Raw genomic sequence first — 18,464 nt, 5'->3', positions numbered from 1 at the left:
TGTGAGCCATTACAGCTCCCAGTCCATAGGGAGAAGCATCTACTTGCACCAGAATCGGTCTAGATGGATCAAAATGAGTTAAAAGAGGTGCAGAACACAGCATTTTCTTTGTTTCTTCAAAAGCCCTGGTTTGTTCAGCACCCCATACCCAGGGAGCACCCTTCCTCATTAAGTTGTGAAGCGGTTCAAGTATAGTTGATAAGTTTGGCAAATGACTATGATAATAGTTAAGTGCCCCTAGGTAGGCTCTTAATTCTGTGATGTTTTGCGGTCGAGGTGCCTCTGTCATGGCGGCTACTTTGTCTGGAAGAGGCGCTATGCCTTCCTTACTAATTCTGAAACCCAGATATGTCACTTCAAGAAGGAGAAACTTGCACTTACTTCTCTTTAATTTTAATCCGGCCTTATCTAGAGCAGCAAATACACTGTATAAATTCTTCAGATGACTACTGTCATCACTACCTGAAACCAGGATGTCATCCACACGCACCTTGCAAAAAGGAATGTTCTTCAATCTTTTGTCCATCTCCCTTTGAAAAATCCCTGTAGCACTGTGTACCCCAAATTGTAGTCTGGTGGGCTGGTATAATCCTTGGTGAGTGTTTACTGTTAGCAGTTCCTGGGTTTCTGCATCCAATTCCAGCTGCTGATAGGCATGGCTCAAGTCGAGCTTGCTAAATTTTTGACCCCCTTTCAAAGTAGCAAATATATCTTCTGTCCTAGAAAGAGGGTAATAGTCACATGGTGATGCCCGGTTTACTGTTTGTTTGTAATCTCCACAGATCCGGATGCCTTCATTATTATTTTTGGCAACCGGTACAATGGGGGCAGCCCACCTAGAGTATTCCACTCTTTTGTAAATTCCCTGGTTTTCCAGGCGATCTAGCTCCTTTTCCACACCCGCTTTTATGGCATAAGGTACTGGTCTTGCCCGACAAAATTTGGAACTCACCATTTTATCAATGGGTATTTTGACCTTAAAATCCTTTAAACACCCCATTTCTTCACTGAACAGCGAATCAAATTCTTTTAAAAGCCTTTCCAACCTCGAAGGGGAATCTTCCTGGTATAAAGGAAACATGCTTCTCCAATCCAGCTTTACCTTATTCAACCAGTTGCGGCCAAGAAGTGTCGGTACATTACCTTTCACCACCAGCAAAGGTAGTCGATGCTTTAACCCTTCCTGGATTACTTCCACGTCTGTGGTCCCATGTGGTTTCACTAATTCACCAGTGTACATTCTCAACTTGACATGGCTTTCCTTTAGATCACGAATTTGGCCAATTTTATTGAATTTTTCTAGGCTCATTACTGTGCATGCAGCTTCAGTGTCCACTTCCATGACCACTTTCTCTTGATTAATTAGCAGTTCCACTAATACTGGTGGTGTCTGCAGGTTAGCAACTGTGTGCAAGTCTAGCCTTTCCATATTTATTTCCATTTCTTCACAACAATTTTCCTCCACATTGTTCACCATCCTGCTTTCCTTACCTCGTTTTTCGGAGTTAGGAGGCCTGCTCTCTTCTTGCCTACACTTCCGACGAGTATGCCCTATTCGCCTGCATTTAAAACATTCCTTGTTTTTAAACTGGCACTTGTCCGCTTGGTGGCCAGTGCTTCCACAACGATAACACTCTCGTTTTAATGGTAACCTGTGTACGGACGTTTCACTTCCACTCGTCTATGCTCCCAACATCAACTTGGAATATTTCCTTGCCGATTCCATAGACACTGCTATTTCAATGGCCTTGTGCAAAGTTAGCATTCTTTCGCCCAGCAAGCGCTCCTGTATCTTCTCATCTTTCACTCCCACAACCAAACGATCACGTATGTGTTCATTTACTTTTTCTTCAAAGTTGCAATGTTCCGACATTTTTCTCAGTGTGGCCACATATTCACTAATGGACTCACCTTCTTGTTTGTCTCTCGTGTTGAATAAGAAACGTTCATGTATCTCGTTGGGGGCCGGCCTAATGTGCCTCTCCATCAGAATACATAGTTCTTCAAATGTTTTCTGCTCTGGCCTGTTTTCGGCTAAACCCCTTAGAATAGCATAATTTTTTGCCCCAATAACCGACAAAAATATAGCACGTTTCTTACCTTCATTCAACACATCATTGGCAGTAAAAAAAAACTTTACTCTCTCAATATAGTGCGACCATTTTTCTTCCGCACTATTCCATTCTCCAATGGTGCCTAATAAAGCCATTTTTATCCGCTACTCGGCAACTTTTCCTCATTCGATTTGTTGTGGGTGTTCGCTTTTAATTTTAAATTGTCTTGTTACTCCTCCGCATTATTCGTTCTTCGTCGCCAATTGAAGTGTATCAACATTAACAATGCATAATGAATAAAAATACACAAGACAAAATAACATTATAGATAGATCGGCAGACGGTACGTCTCGTAGGGAAAGATCGTCTCCCGGTCCTTTTATTTACTAAAGAAACAGATTTCAAGACTCTTCGCGCCCTCTAGTGGTAGTTCATTGAAGTGCAAGGGAGATAATCCGTAGTTCATTGAAGTGCAAGGGAGATAATCCTGTCCAATATATTACATCATACTTATCCTTTTCTTTTCCCTTCACATTGTTAGAAGAAATAAATTATCTGTTATCTTTCTATCTGTTTATCTAATTATCGGCATCTACCTACCTACCTACCTACCTACCAACCTACCTATCAAGTGATGAGTGGACAACAGAGATTTGAAGCTTCATGTTTTGACAGGTTGTCAAACATGTCAAACTTTGTGACCGGTCAGTTTGCACAGGATCAAAACAGGTGACCAAATATGACGTGCTACATGTTCCGGTTTGTGCAAGCATTGTTAAGTTGGATTGGTGACGTCGAATGAACAAGATCAGTTAAGAAAGGCTTCCCCATGAGGGAGACTGGGAGGTCTCAGAAGGGAGAAAGAGAAAACCAAGCTGAAAGATTGTCATTCACTCCAGTTCTGTACTATCACTCCAGGTCAGAGTGGATCTGGGAACAATGGGAATTAAAGGGTGGCTCCACACTTCCCAAAGCCTGCAAACTGGGGCCTCACCACTGAATATAGTTTAAGGTCATATCCAGGACCAAACATTTAGGCGAGGACAACAGTCTGTTACACAATGTACATATATACATACATGATGATGATTGCAACGTCTTGTCAGACAAGTGCCACTCCCTCAGACATTTAAAATCCATGAGCCCAAATGTCTGAGGGAGTATCTATACAAATATGATGTTACAGAGTCTTAGCTTTGTACGACAGCTAAGTCTCTCTCTCGGTTCAAAATGTTGAGATCCAGCAACAAGCAAGAGCAAGATAGCCAGCAACAAATTAAACTGCAGACCAGCTTAATGCGGGTACTGGTCTTCCGCTTTATGGTTTTTTAAATCAGAGATGTGCTTCGCCTAGAAAGGTCGCCTTCACCACAGCTTACGGGAGCCCTCTCTACCCCAGTACACATATACACACACACAAATATACACGGTGCTAGTTGGCCGTTGACCCAGAAAAAGGGCGAATGAATATACATACATACATACATACATACATACATGATGATTGCAACGTCTTGTAAGATGAAGGCTACTCCCTCAGACACCGAAAGTCCATGAGCCCGAAAATGACTATTTTTAGTCCTGTCGGTGAATTCACATACTCAAGTAGACATGACACTGAAGACAGTTATTGGTATACATACATATATATACATACATGCATAATACATACATACACATGCATACACATACACACATATACACATATATCTATAAACATACACACATATATACATACATACACAATACACATACATACACATACATATATATACACACGCACATGCATACATACACATACATACACATATATACACACATATACAAATGCAACAAATGCAAACACACATATACATAATATACACATACAAATACGTACACATATATGCACATATATACATACACATACATTTACCTACATATACATACACATACATATATATGCATTCATACACATACATATATATATGCATATATGATGATTGCAACGTCTTGTCAGACGAGTGCCACTCCCTCAGACATTTAAAATCCATGAGCTCAAATGCCTGAGGGAGTATCTATACACAGATGATGTTACAGAGTCTTAGCTTTGTACGACAGCTAAGTCTCTCTCTCGGTTCAAAATGTTGAGATCCAGCAACAAGCAAGAGCAAGATACCCAGCAACAAATTAAACTGCAGACCAGCTTAATGCGGGTAATGGTCTTCCGCTTTATGGTTTTTTAAATCAGAGATTTGCTTCTCCTAGAAAGGTTGCCTTCACCACGGCTTATGGGAGCCCTCTCCACCCCAATACACATATACACACACACAAATATACACGGTGCTAGTTGGCCGTTGACCCAGAAAAAGAGTTCATTCGCCCTTTGCATATATACACATATATATACATACATACACACACAAACATATATATGTATATACCTACAAACACCTGTGAACATATATACACACATATATACATACATATATACATAGATATGCATACATATATAAACACATGTATATGTATACATATGATGATTGCAACGTCTTGTCAGACAAGTGCCACTCCCTCAGGCACTGAAAGTCCATGAGCCGAAAATAACATTAGTCCTGCCGGCAAAATTCACACGCTTAAACAGATATGACACTGAAGACGGTCATTAGTATACATACATATATATACATGCACGCATACATGCACATATACAGATACATACACATACACACATATATATAACACACATATATGCATACGTACATACACAATACATAATACACATACATATACATACATAAACATACACAAGACGGTCAATGGCATACATATATATGTATAAATGCAAATATACATATATACACATACACACATACATATCTATAAACATACACACATATATAAATACTAGCAAAAGTACCCGTCGTTGACTGGGTTCAAAAACAGCCTACAGAAAATGGACTCTGATTTATGAAAGTATAATAGGTTATGAAAAGGAAGGGTTGTAAAGAGATAGCTTCGAATTTGGGGGTATCAAAACCAAAGCAAAATATGATGAAAGTAAAAATAAAATAGATAAACCCCATAATTTATTATACCATACCTGTTCACACTGAAACACTTATCACAATATTCTGTGGATCTATATTAAAAAACTTTGTTAAACTTTGTGACACATTTCCATTCTATGGAGGTCAGGCGCGAACGAACACCCCATAATTTTATTATACCATATTTCTTCAAACTGAAACATAATTAACAAAGTATACTTATGCAGATAGATATGAAAAGTCTTTATTAAAGTTTGTGCCTATTTCCATTCTATGGAGGTCAGGCGCGAACATAGACCCCACAATTTTATTATATCATCCCTATTTAAGTTAAAACATACTTATCAAAGTATTCTTATGTACATCTGTATCAAAAACACTTGTAAACGGTTTTTTTTAATTTTAAAATTTTTCATTTCCATACTTTGTGGACCAGGTGCGAACGCAGATCCCACAATTTTAATGAACCACTGCCAGATCAAACATACCTATTCATGTGTCTCGATACATCTTCTATCATTATATGTAATCAGTTTTTTAAAATAGTCAACCATGTAGGAGCCTATTCGTGACCAGACAAACACACACTCATACACAAACATGCACATACATACATACATACATACACATATAGATGCATACATATACATACATAAACACATGCATATATACACATACACACACATGCATATATACACATACGTACAAACAATATATATATACGTATATACATACACACATATACATATATACATACATATACACATATACATACATATACACATAGATATACACACATATACATACACCAGTACATGAACATACATACACCTATACATACATATATACATATAATGATGGCAGATCAATTATTACATGCTTCCAGCATTTAAGGCCTACACGCCTCACAACTTTTCCATGGCTGAGGGAGTATCTATACACAGATGATGTTACAGAGTTTAAGCTTTGTACGACAGCTAAATCTCTCTCGGTTCAAAATGTTGACATCCTGCAACAAGCAAGAGCAAGATAGCCAGCAAGAAGTAAAACTGCAGACCAGCTTAATGCGGGTACTGGTCTCCCGCTTTATGTTTTTTTTTTTTTTTTTAAATCTAAGATTTGCTTCTCTTAGAGGGGTTGCCTTCACCATGGCTTATGACTCAAACAACAAAAAAGAATACAACTATTCTTTTACTAAAAATGAACTCCAAAAAGCCATAAACGAAGCACATAATACAGCTACTGGGGTGGATGAGATACATTATTAATTTCTGAAACAACTTCCTACCAAATCAATAACGCATCTTTTAAACATGCTCAGCAAAATATAGTTCAAGGGAAAACTACCCAATAGCTGGAAACATGCTATCGTGATCCCCATCCTTAAGCCAGAGAAAGACAATTCAGATCCACAAAATTTCAGAATTGCATTGACAAGTTGTCTCTACAAAACATTCAAAAGAACGATAAATAAACGACTGAACTAGTATTTTGAGACCAACAGCTCAGTTGCCAACATACAAAGTGGTTTTAGAAACAAAAGATGAATAATGGACAACATAATCCGATTGGAAACCTCTATCAAGGAAGCTGTCATAAAAAAAGAACATGCAATATCTATCTTTTTTGATTTAGAAAAAGCTTACGATACAACATAGCGACAGGGTATAATAAAAAAAAATCTTGGATTAAAGGGCAGACTACCCATACTGATAAAAGATTTTCTAACTGATAGAAATTTTAAAGTAAAAATCGGACCAACCCTATCAGACACAAAAATACAGGTAGAAGGAGTCCCACAAGGATGTGTTTTATCAGCTACACTCTTTAATATAAAAATCAATAATATTGTAAATTGCCTAAACAATGAGATAGATGGCTCCTTACATGGATGACCTTATAATCTGCCATAGGTAAAAAAATATTCATACCTCAGAACGCCAATTACAAATGTGCATAAACAAACGAACACAATGGACCACAGAAAATGGTTTTAAATTTTCTACAATCAAAACTAAATGTGTCCATTTCTGTAATCATAGGAAAATGCACAATGACCTTACTCTCAACCTCAAAGGAACAAAAATCGAAATAGCCGACCAACATAGATTTCTGGGATTTATTTTTGACAAAAAACTCTCCTTCATCCTTCACTTAAAATATTTAAAACTAAAATGTTTCACAACCCTACAACTATTAAGGGTTATAGCAAATACTAATTGGGGATCAGATTGCTCATCACTCCTAAAATTGTGTGTGCGCTTGGATTCTTAATCCGGCAGAGGAATGTGATGCATCTAGTGTGTTAGGTATAGTTAATGTTAAGTTCATGCTTGCATGCCTTCTTACTTCCAGCTAACACCGCTGGCTAACCTCATGGTGAAAAAGGAGCAGCTATGCATAAGTCTTCCCTGCCAGTACATAGCCTCTCCATCATCAAGACTCCTACAGTGTCTGCACGTTGGCCACACACAGTAACTGGGTGCCTTGCGGCCCCAGGCTAAACTTGTAAGAGATCTCAGAGTAGTAGGGGATCCCAGAGGTAGTATGTTATGGCACACCGATGAGTGGACATGCCCTAGCACACTACCAACCCCTACCCCACTATCTTGTGGGTGCCCTTAGTTGGGCGAAGACTAGGGGAACCAACCCCAAAATCAAACACGACTAGCTTGTGGGCCTTATCACAGCAAAAGGCTAAGATATGGGAACTCTGACTTCAAATCCTACTGTTGCCTTGCAGTTTTCCTTAAAAGGAACCTCATCCGGAAAGAAAATGAGTAGTAATGGACATGATATGGTGACTGTTTACCTCACTGAAATTACTTTCGGGCAGAAGCTGCAGCCTCCTCTGCTGCCAGTCATCACGGGTTCGCTCCACTGGACATGAGCATTGGAGGTTCAGAGGGTGTCTATCTGATGTGCAACAGATACTGCACCTAAACTGCGCAAGCAAGTTTGGAGCCAAGGTGGAAAGTCGTGTCATGATGGAGTGAGACTACGCCAACACCGAGGGATAAATCACTGAGCCCCCCAACTAGTCATCATCAAGATTGACGGACTGCATGATGATGACCCCTAAAATTATATAGAACCCTGATAAGAGCCAAACTAGATTATGGAAATTTTATATATGGTTTAACCAGAAAAAGTTATCTTAAAACTTTAGACTCCGTCCATCACCCAGGATTAAGACTTGCCTTGGGTGTATTCAAAACCTTCCCAATAGAAAGCTTATATGCTGAAGACTATGAACCCCCACTGAAATTGAGGTGTGAAAAATTAGAATAAAACTCAAATCAAACCCCAAAAATTCTGCCTATAAATGCACTTTTAATCTCAACTACACGCATCTATTCAAAAAAAAAAAAAAAAAAAAAAAGAAAAAAAAAAGAAAATGCAATTAAACCCTTTGGTCTCTACATGAAAGAAACAATAAAACCATTTACTGGCAACTCAAGAGATAAAACCAGCATCCACGAGGAAAATTTCACAGACCTCCCACCCTGGCTTGTTAAATCAACCTAAAGTCATACTAGACCTGAGAATATATTCTAAATCCAAAACTCACCCCTCAGATTATCGAGAAAAACTAAACAAAATCTTGGATTCTTACCCAATTTGGACACGCATTTACATGGATGGCTCCAAAGATCAAAACAACACACATTTACACAGATGGTTTCAAGGATGAAAACAAAGTGGGATATGCCGCTATTTCAGAAAACACTATTCAGCAAAAAAAGTTAGCAAATAACTCTTGAATCTATAATGCAGAAATTACAGCCATAAATTTGGCTCTAGATATTATCACAAACCAAAACTTCAAGAAATACATAATATTTGTAAACTCATTATCAGTACTTGAATCATGAAAAAATCAAAAATTAAACAATCATTTACTAATCAAACTGTTACGAAGGATCCATTCTATCATACAACATAAAACTTTCTTCTTCTGTTAGATTCCTAGTCACTATGGTTTTCATGGAAATGAAAAAGCTGACACAGCGGCCAAAAATTCCCTAAAACTCCAAATAAATGACATAAAGGTTCCGTACACGGACTACAAACCTTCAATAAATAATTTTATTACAAAGAAATAGCAAGAAAACTGGAACAATTGCCAAAACAACAAACTCTTCCAAATTATGCCTATACTTAAAAAAAAAACCCTACTAAATCTCAGAAAATCATACAAAGAAGAAGTAGTCTTATCACGTATTCGGATAGGACACACATACATAACTCACTCCTACATACTAAAAGTGAAGAACCTCCAAAATGTATACCATGTCACGAACCTTATACAGTGAAACACCTTTTACATGACTGCTATGACCTCACACAAATTCGTCAACACTACTACAAGGCCACAAACTTAAAAGAACTCTTCGAAAAAGAAAACCCTAAAACCATTCTAAATTTTTTAAAAAGAGCAAATCTTTACCATAAAATAAAAATACCATCAAATAAACTATACCAAAACATTGTCCGAATATACCCAGCGAAAATCGACTCTGAAAGTATCAAAAAATTTTAAACCTTACATACAGCATTAAACCACCCAAAGAAGGTCGATATGTTGGTTAAACAAACAAACAAACAAACAAACAAACAGATCATTATATCCTCACAACAATCACATTACTGTTTCACAAGCTAACAACAAAATCTCAGGATTTCATAATGCTCAGTCTTTTCTCTTTTACAAACTTCCTTTTATATTTGCTCTTTCTGAGTCTAATGTAATTTCTTCTATTGATCGCAACGTTTTACAAGTGGATGGTTATTATTGTCCGCTTCTATGCATTTACTTGCTTTTTATCTTCACAAGCATCTCCTCATTACACATGTCCTCGCTCTTGAATCTATGGGAACTTCAGGCACAAATGAAGGATCTTAAGGTAAACTCTTCAACTCTGGTAACATCATACTTTGCCACCAGGGGACGATACAGCCCGTTTTGTATTTTTCTTTCTTTTGTTTCGCTGGACCTCAGGACAATGTAGATGTGATGGAAACAATCTCCTTGTTCTGGCGACAGCCAGGCCGCGTTCGAACTCTCAAAGAATATTGAAGCCGAAACGCAAGTAACGTCACTCATTCATCTTTCGCTACAAACTCTTACAACCTTGATTTGTAATTAAATGTAAATAAATGTACATTTATTTGTTATCATATATCGGTCTACTTCGTGTCTTCATTACGTGACCTTTGCTTCTTCTCACCTACTTAACAACATAGAGGATGGGGATCGTCAATTACATTAGCGGGCACCCCTGTCCTCCACAAATCTCATGAGTGTTTTTTTTTTATCTATGTAATATGATATGCATTGATTTGCATATCAATAAGGCTCCCTCCCCCTCCGAAAAAAAAAAAAACGATATAAAATAACTAAAGTGGAGAAGGCAGCAAAGTCGAGTTCTTGGAACCGAATTGAACAGGTCGGAATTTAGAATGCTGATAAGAATCCTTTTTTTTTTTTTAAATTCAATCTGTTTGAGGTTGTTTTTGCCACACTCTACTTCCTGTTTATTCTTTTTGTATCGTTCACCTTCTGACAATGACTGCTCAGTTATTGATGTTATATCCAGCATTATTGATAATGCATTGCAACTTCTTCCACCAAGCTTCATCTTTGTTTTTACTGACTTTAATGTTCATCATTCTGTCTGGCTCGTCCACTCTAATCGTACAGATCTTGCTGATGAAATCTGTTTTAACTTTTTCTCTGTCTCATGATTTGTTCCAAATTATCACCTTCCCTACACGACCTTCATCAAACATCTTTACTTTTCTTTTTCTTATTTCTGTTCTTGAATCAAGTTTTATTTCCTCTCCATTGGATTCTTCTGATCATGTTGTTGATGTTGAGATCGATTTTTTTGTTAAGCCTTCAATTGATCGTCCATTCCATAGAAATATGTTTAACTACAAAAGGGCTGATTGGGATGAGCTTCACAGCTTCTGGTGTGACATCTCATGGGGTCCTATCTTTGGCATGTCTCCGAATGATGCTGCAAAGGAAGTTACTTCTTATTGGAATTGATACCTTCATTCCTCATCATAAGTTTCAATCCAAACTTCATTATCCTCCTTGGTTTTCATCAGTCTGTGTTTCTGCTATTGCTCACCATTAATCATTACTTCAATCAGTATTGTCGCGATGGTTCTGAGGCTTCTAGACAATCCTACAGAAGAGTTAACAATGCCTGCAAGAGAGCAATTTCTGGGACTAAGTTTACCTACTCTCAAAGGAATTGTGACATTATCTCATCTCAAAAAATGTTGGCTTTCGTGATTTTGGGAAAATCTATAATAGTGTGGTTAATAGTGTCAAGTCTGCTACTACTTCTCCTTTTAATGGTTTTCAGGTTATTTCATCTTTTTTTTTTTTTTTACATAGTGATCACCACTTATCAAGGCCCGGAAGCCACTCAGGGATAAGGGTTATTGCAAGTACATTACGTTAGTGTGGAGATTTGATGAAGTGTTTAATTAAGGGGGCGTTTCATTAGGAATTTGTTAACATTGGACTTGAACACATCCAAGTTGTAGTCCAGAGGGAAGCAGGCAGACGGAACAGAGTTCCACAGGCGTGCAGTTCTAAGAAAGAAGCTTTGTTCATGGAATCCGCGTTTTGATTTAGGCACAGATATAGAGTGGAGGAAATTTTTGACAGTGGATTCAGCTAGACGGGTGTTTTTCGTGAAAGATTGGCGAGGGGGGGGGACCAGAGATTGGAGTTCAGACAAGCACCTGCCATGGAAATAACGATAAAACAAGGATAGGCTCGCAACGTCTCTTCTATGGGAGAGTGGTTGCAGGGTAGAGAAAAGGGCATCCTCCACTAAGCCACCAAGGCTATTTTGTACTCTGTCAAGGCAGGATAGGCTGTTTTTAGCAGCTCCTGCCCAGATATGGCAACAGTATTCCATCCTTGGACAAGATAAGATATCTTTGCTTGTCTTTTCCTGACAATTCTTTCCTTGATGATTCTTGTGCTCCTTTTTTTCAAAACTGATCAGTCTCTTGATTCCATAATTATCACTCCAAAGATGGTTGCTAGTGTTTTTTCTGATCTTGACCAATCTAATGCTTCTGGTCCTGCTTCAATTCCTGTTGTCATTCTCAAACATTGAACTCCTTAACTTTCTTCTCTCAAAACTATTCCATCAAAGTTATGTTTTGCTTCTTGTTGGAAAGAATCCTCTGTTGTCCCTATCTTTAAAAATGCTGGTAATCGGTCTAACCCAACTATTAGTCTCCTTTTTTCTATTAACAAAGTTTTTGAAAGGTTAATGAACGGCAGGATTGTGAATTTTTTTTTGAAAACGTGAGCCTCTTTAGTGATGTTCCATATGGTTTCCAGGGTTTTCATTCAACTGCTTATCTTTTAACAATTGTAAATGATTGGATTTGTTGGTTTATGAATAATTCAGGAGAGGATAGGGTAATTGCGTTTGACATTTTGAAGGTGTTCAACAGTGTGAAATCTTGGTCTTCTACATAAACTTTGAAGTTATGGTATTGGTGGTGAGATTCCGTTCTTTCTGATCGAAGCTTACAAGTAACTCTGGACGGTGTCTCTTTATTCTCTTTTTCTATCAATGCCGGTGTTCCTCAGGTCTTATTCTAAGCTCACCTCTCTTTCTTCTCAATATCAACGATTTTTCAGGCGGATCCCTTTTCTTTCTGAAATTCTTATGGATAGTTCTGCTCTCGATGAGAAATCGACTCTAAAACTTTTTGGTTTTTCTTTCTCATTAAATCTTTCTTGGAGCACATATATTAAATCCATTGCTCTTTCTAATTCTCGTCAGATCAGTTCTCTCTATCGTTCTAAACACACCCTCAGACTATTCTCTATATCTATAAATTTACTATCAGACCATGTGGAGTATTTTTGTCACATTTGAGCTGATGAATCTGTGTCTCATTTGAAAGTGTTTGATAAGGTGAAGAAACGTATCCGCAATTTAATTGGTCCTACTCTATCTTCTCTGCAACCTCTCTCTTACAGACGTGATGTTGCTAGTCTCAGTATTTGCTATAAATACTATTATGGCATGTTTTCTTCAGATTTCTCTGATCTATTCCTTGCTTCTTTAGTTCGGCTCATTTGACTCGATCTAATGATCTCCACCAATTCGCTATTTTTATACCTTATTGTTCCAGTAGCTTCTTTTCAAGCTTGTGGAGTTCTCTTCCTGCTGACTTTTCCTCCTGCTTTAAATTTTGGTCTTTTCAAGATTAAGGTCAATAGGCATCTGCTGTTTTTGCGTTAATCATCTTTCATTCTTGGTACCTCCTTACATAAAGTGGCTTCACGCTGTGTTTAAAGTGATTTCCATAATAATAATAATAATAATAATAATAATAACAATAATAATAATGATAATAATAATAATAATAATAATAATAATAATAAAGAATATGGGGAAGAAAAAGGTGATTTTCTTAAGTAATAACCTGTACATTTCAGTTGACCTATATTATTTTGCCCTATATATTTTTTCGCACCTTTTAACATTTCCTATCTGGGTCATTTTGACATTTGTTTTTCTATTTTATATTTAATTCTATCACCATTTAATTTTTTTTCCTCTTCTTCTTCCCTGATCTTTCTTATTTATATTTATGTATTGGCAGACATTTGAAAAGCATACCTTATTTTTCTTTTATTAATATTATTGGAATTTTTCCCCTTTTCCCTTGTACATATTTGTGAATTATTCTATGGATTTCGGCCTTTGGATTATTTTGGACCATCTTCCAATTACGGGATTTCCTTGAATTTTACTTGTGCAAATGGAAATTCAATTAACTTTCTTGAAGTTATATTTTTGGATTTTACCGTCATTGGATTATTTATCTTCCACCAGACTATTCATTCACGTGTAATCACCTTTTTCTTCACCATATTCCCTCTGTTTCACTTTTTTGTTATCAAGTAAGATCTTTGACTTACTTGTTGTTTCATCAAATACTTTTGTATGCAAAATCCGATCTCGCATTTTGCTAATTCCTACCCTCTGATGAGAAGGAGAGTATTTCTTCGAAACTCCGTGGATTAAGGACTATCCACTTATCAAGTGTTTGCTTTTCAGATTAAATATGTTTTTAACTCTTTTGCAAAGTGTTTTTTAACATGTTTTATTAACTGTTTGCTCGTATTATAAGCTCTATCTCTTATTTGGTTTTATCGAGCTTTTACATCTGGCTGAGATAACTTTATAAATATTAATTCTTTAATATTTATAATATACTTTAGTTTTACCATCTTGGATCATTTTGGTAAATTTAATTTTAATTTTTATTTTATATATACATATATATATATATATATATATATATATATATATATATATATATATATATATATATATATATAGATATATAGATATATGGAGGAGTGCTTCTGTCAAAAGCTGGCTATGTCAAGTCATACAAAACTCCTGTTCAGGTCATCTTTGTACCTATTAGTCCAAACGAAACGATCTGTTTAATATGCAGCAAAGTTTGCAAGTCTGCTGCTGGTTTGAGAAGACATATGAGGAAGTCAACAGTGAAAATTGCTCAATTTGTATGTCACTGCTGCTTCAAGATGTGCAGATCTGTGGTGGGACTGCAGAGTAATCTAAGATGGCATGAACGATGAGATGGGGGAGAACTCAATGCAATCATCTGTAAAGATGCAGCAATCATATATATATATATATATATATATATATATATATATATATATACAGGGTGGGCCAAAATAAGGGTCCTATCTTTAAATATAATCATATATATATATATATAGGACCCTTATTTTGGCCCACACTGTATATATATATATATATATATATATATATATATATATATATATATATATATATATATATATATATATATTCGTTCATCTTACTTGTGTGTGTGTGGGTGCGTGTACGTATGTCTGAATGATTAAGCGCATATATACATGCGTGTTTTGGTTAAAAAAAAAAAAAAAAAAAAAAAAAAGTATATATATATATATATATATATATATATATATATATAAAATAAAAAAATAAAAATAATTGTTAGCGGTGGATGTATGCGAGTACATGTGTGAGTGTGTAGGTGGGTATGTATATATGTATGCTCCTACATATATTTCTATGTATGTACGTGTGTGTATGTGTGTGTGCCTGCGTACGTGTGCGTGTGCATGTGTACATGTACATGAATGTATATGTATGCGTGTGTGATTGTGTGTGAGTGTATGCTATACATGGGGAAAGAAAGTCTTTAAAAAGAACCCTAAAAAAACCATAAAAACCTTCACCATATGGACTAAAAAACACTCTTTGAAAATAACTTTGACCGGACATTTGAACACTTACAGTTGGAGCCAGAATGTCTGAACACACGCATCACTCTGAAAAACATATTTAATATCAGCGGAGGTAACTGTACAAACTCCTATTTTAAAGAAAAACTTCTTACGAAAACATCTGAAGAGAGCACACCCTAAGCTCGAAACGCGTTATAAAAATATTTTAAAATAAAAATATGATGAAAACCTTTAAAAAAAAACCACAATTGTTGATGGCTACACTCTTTTAAATATATATATATATATATATATATATATATATATATATATATATATATATATATATATATATATATTTAAAGTGATGGTTGTGTAGTTCCAACGAGAGAAAAAAATGTATATTTAAAAGAGTGTAGCCATCAACAATTGTGGTTTTTTTTTAAAGGTTTTCATCATATTTTTATTTTAAAATATTTTTATAACGCGTTTCGAGCTTAGGGTGTGCTCTCTTCAGATGTTTTCGTAAGAAGTTTTTCTTTAAAATGGGAGTTTGAAGAGTTATCTTTACCTCCGCTGATACTAAATGTGTTTTACGAGTGATGTGTGGTCTCAGACATTCTGTCTCCAACCATAAGTGTTCAAAGTGTCCGGTCAAAGTTAGATTCAAAGAGGGCGCTTTTGGTCCATTTGGTGAAGGTTTTTATGTTTTTTTTAGGGTTTTTTTTAAAGATTTTCTTTCCCCATGTATAGCACACACTCACACACAATCACACACGCATACATATACATACATGTACATGTACACATGCACACGCACGTAGGCACACACACATACACACACGCATACACATAGAAATATATGCAGGAGCATACATATATACATACCCACCTACACACTCACACACACACATCCACCACTAACACGTCAGGCACATATTGGTTAATTATTTTTATTTTTTTTATTTTTATTTTTATTTATTGATCTATTTTTTTTTTCCAACCAAAACCCGCATGTATATATGCGCTTAATCATTCAGACATAAGTACACGCACACACACACACAAGTAAGATGGAGAATAGGTAGGAGAAGATACATATACACACATATACACGTACATACATATATATATATATGCATACATGTATGTGCATACACACTCACAAACATCCACATACTATGTAGGCACATACACATACACACACACATGCACACACATAGAGAGATATATGCAGGGGCTCACACATACGCGTATATCCATATCCACACGAACACATTTACCCACTCATACATATGCATACATACGTATATATATACACACACACACATACAGATGCGTATACACTCATCCACCCATATATATATGGACACATGCACCCACAATCACACATACACATACATATTCATACATCCTACCTTATGTATATATTGGTTGAAGTTTTCTTTCTTTTTTAATCCAAGCACATATGCATACATGTATTTGGTCACCCAAACATAAGTGCACGTACACACACAAACAAGATGGAGCATAGATAACAGATGATATATATACACACACACGCATACACAATCATATGTATACACTCACATACACACACATATATACATGCACACATGTGCGCACATACACATACATACGTATAATTTCTAATTGTTTGTTTAGTTTAGAGAAATGGTACTGTACTGGGTATGGACGCGCGCACCCGTGAAAGTGTGCGCATGCTTTATTGTGCTTCTTTTGTTTTGTGTGTGAGGGTGCACACTTACCCCAGTATGCATGCGTGTAAGTGTATTTTGTGTTTTGCCTATTTATGTGTATAATTATGGAGAGATGTTTAAGGCGGGGTTAAACTTTGCTATGAAGTTTTTTTCTTGTGTTAGCAAGTAGAAGTAGTTGTCAGTTTGGAAGATGGGCATTATCTCGAATCTGCCTCCACTGCATGTGTGTATATGTTGTGATACATGCAGGTGTCTATTTTCCGCGATTTTGATGTTGGATCGGTGTAGGGCTACTCTATTACTAAGGTTTTTTGTAGCGCCTATGTAGGATTTATCGCATGCTGGATATTTTATTACATAGATCACGTTTTTGAGGTGCAATCTAGGTTTTTTTAATTTTGAATGTTTGTATGGGGTTCGTAAATGTGTATGTGTATCCCTCTAATATTATATTGCAGACTCCACATCGTTGTTTGTTGCATTTTGTGACTCCTTTTGTTGCGTCTTGATTGAGTTTGGATGAGGTAAGAATGCGTTTTAGATTTTTGGGTTGGCGTTTGCTTTTTATTATTTTTGTTGTTTTAAGGAAGTTGTTTAGTTTGCTATTTTGGGTAAGTAGGACGAGGTTTTTCATTATCTCTGTGAAAAGCTCTGGGTTGTTTGTGTTGTGTGTGGAGACGTATGTTAGGATTTGTTCTTTGTTTCGTTCTTTAGGGGTTCTCAAATCTTCTACTGGTATATTTGTCGCAAGTTGGATCCCTTTGTCTATAAGTTGTGATGGGTATTTTCTTTTTCTTAAATTTATTCGTAGTTCCTTGAGTCGGATTTTCCGAAGGTTATTGTCCGTGATTATGGTGCAGATTCTACGTGCTAGGGTGTAGGGAATTGATTTTATGCAGCTTTTAGGGTGGTGACTTGTAAAGTGTAGGTATTGTTGGGTGTCTGTAGGTTTGCGGTAAATGTCTGTGATAATGTTATTGTCTTTAATCTTTATCAGTATATCTAGGAAAGGTAATTCTGTAGAGCTTTGTTCTATGGTGAATTTAATTTTTGGGTGTAGGTCCTGGAGTATGGTGTGTAAGTCTGTGATGTCCCCCCATGTGGGTTTCCATAGGATGAAGCAGTCATCTAAGTACCTTTTCCATGATTCTACAAACAGTTTTTTAGTGCTGTGGCCAAATTTTTGTTCTACCTTTTCATATAGGGTTTCTTCTCGATAGGCTAATGTAAGGGTTGCGTAAGTCGGTACCATTTTCGTTCCCTAGTGTTTGGATGTAGTTGGCATTGTTGAATTCGAAGGAATTATTATTTAGGATTATGTCTATACTATCGATAATGAATTGCTTTGTGA

This window comes from Euprymna scolopes, chromosome 15, assembly GCF_053919585.1.
Source record: "Euprymna scolopes isolate OS-2025 chromosome 15, ASM5391958v1, whole genome shotgun sequence".
NCBI classification, from domain to species: domain Eukaryota; kingdom Metazoa; phylum Mollusca; class Cephalopoda; order Sepiida; family Sepiolidae; genus Euprymna; species Euprymna scolopes.
Note: the sequence above shows the minus strand (reverse complement) of the source record.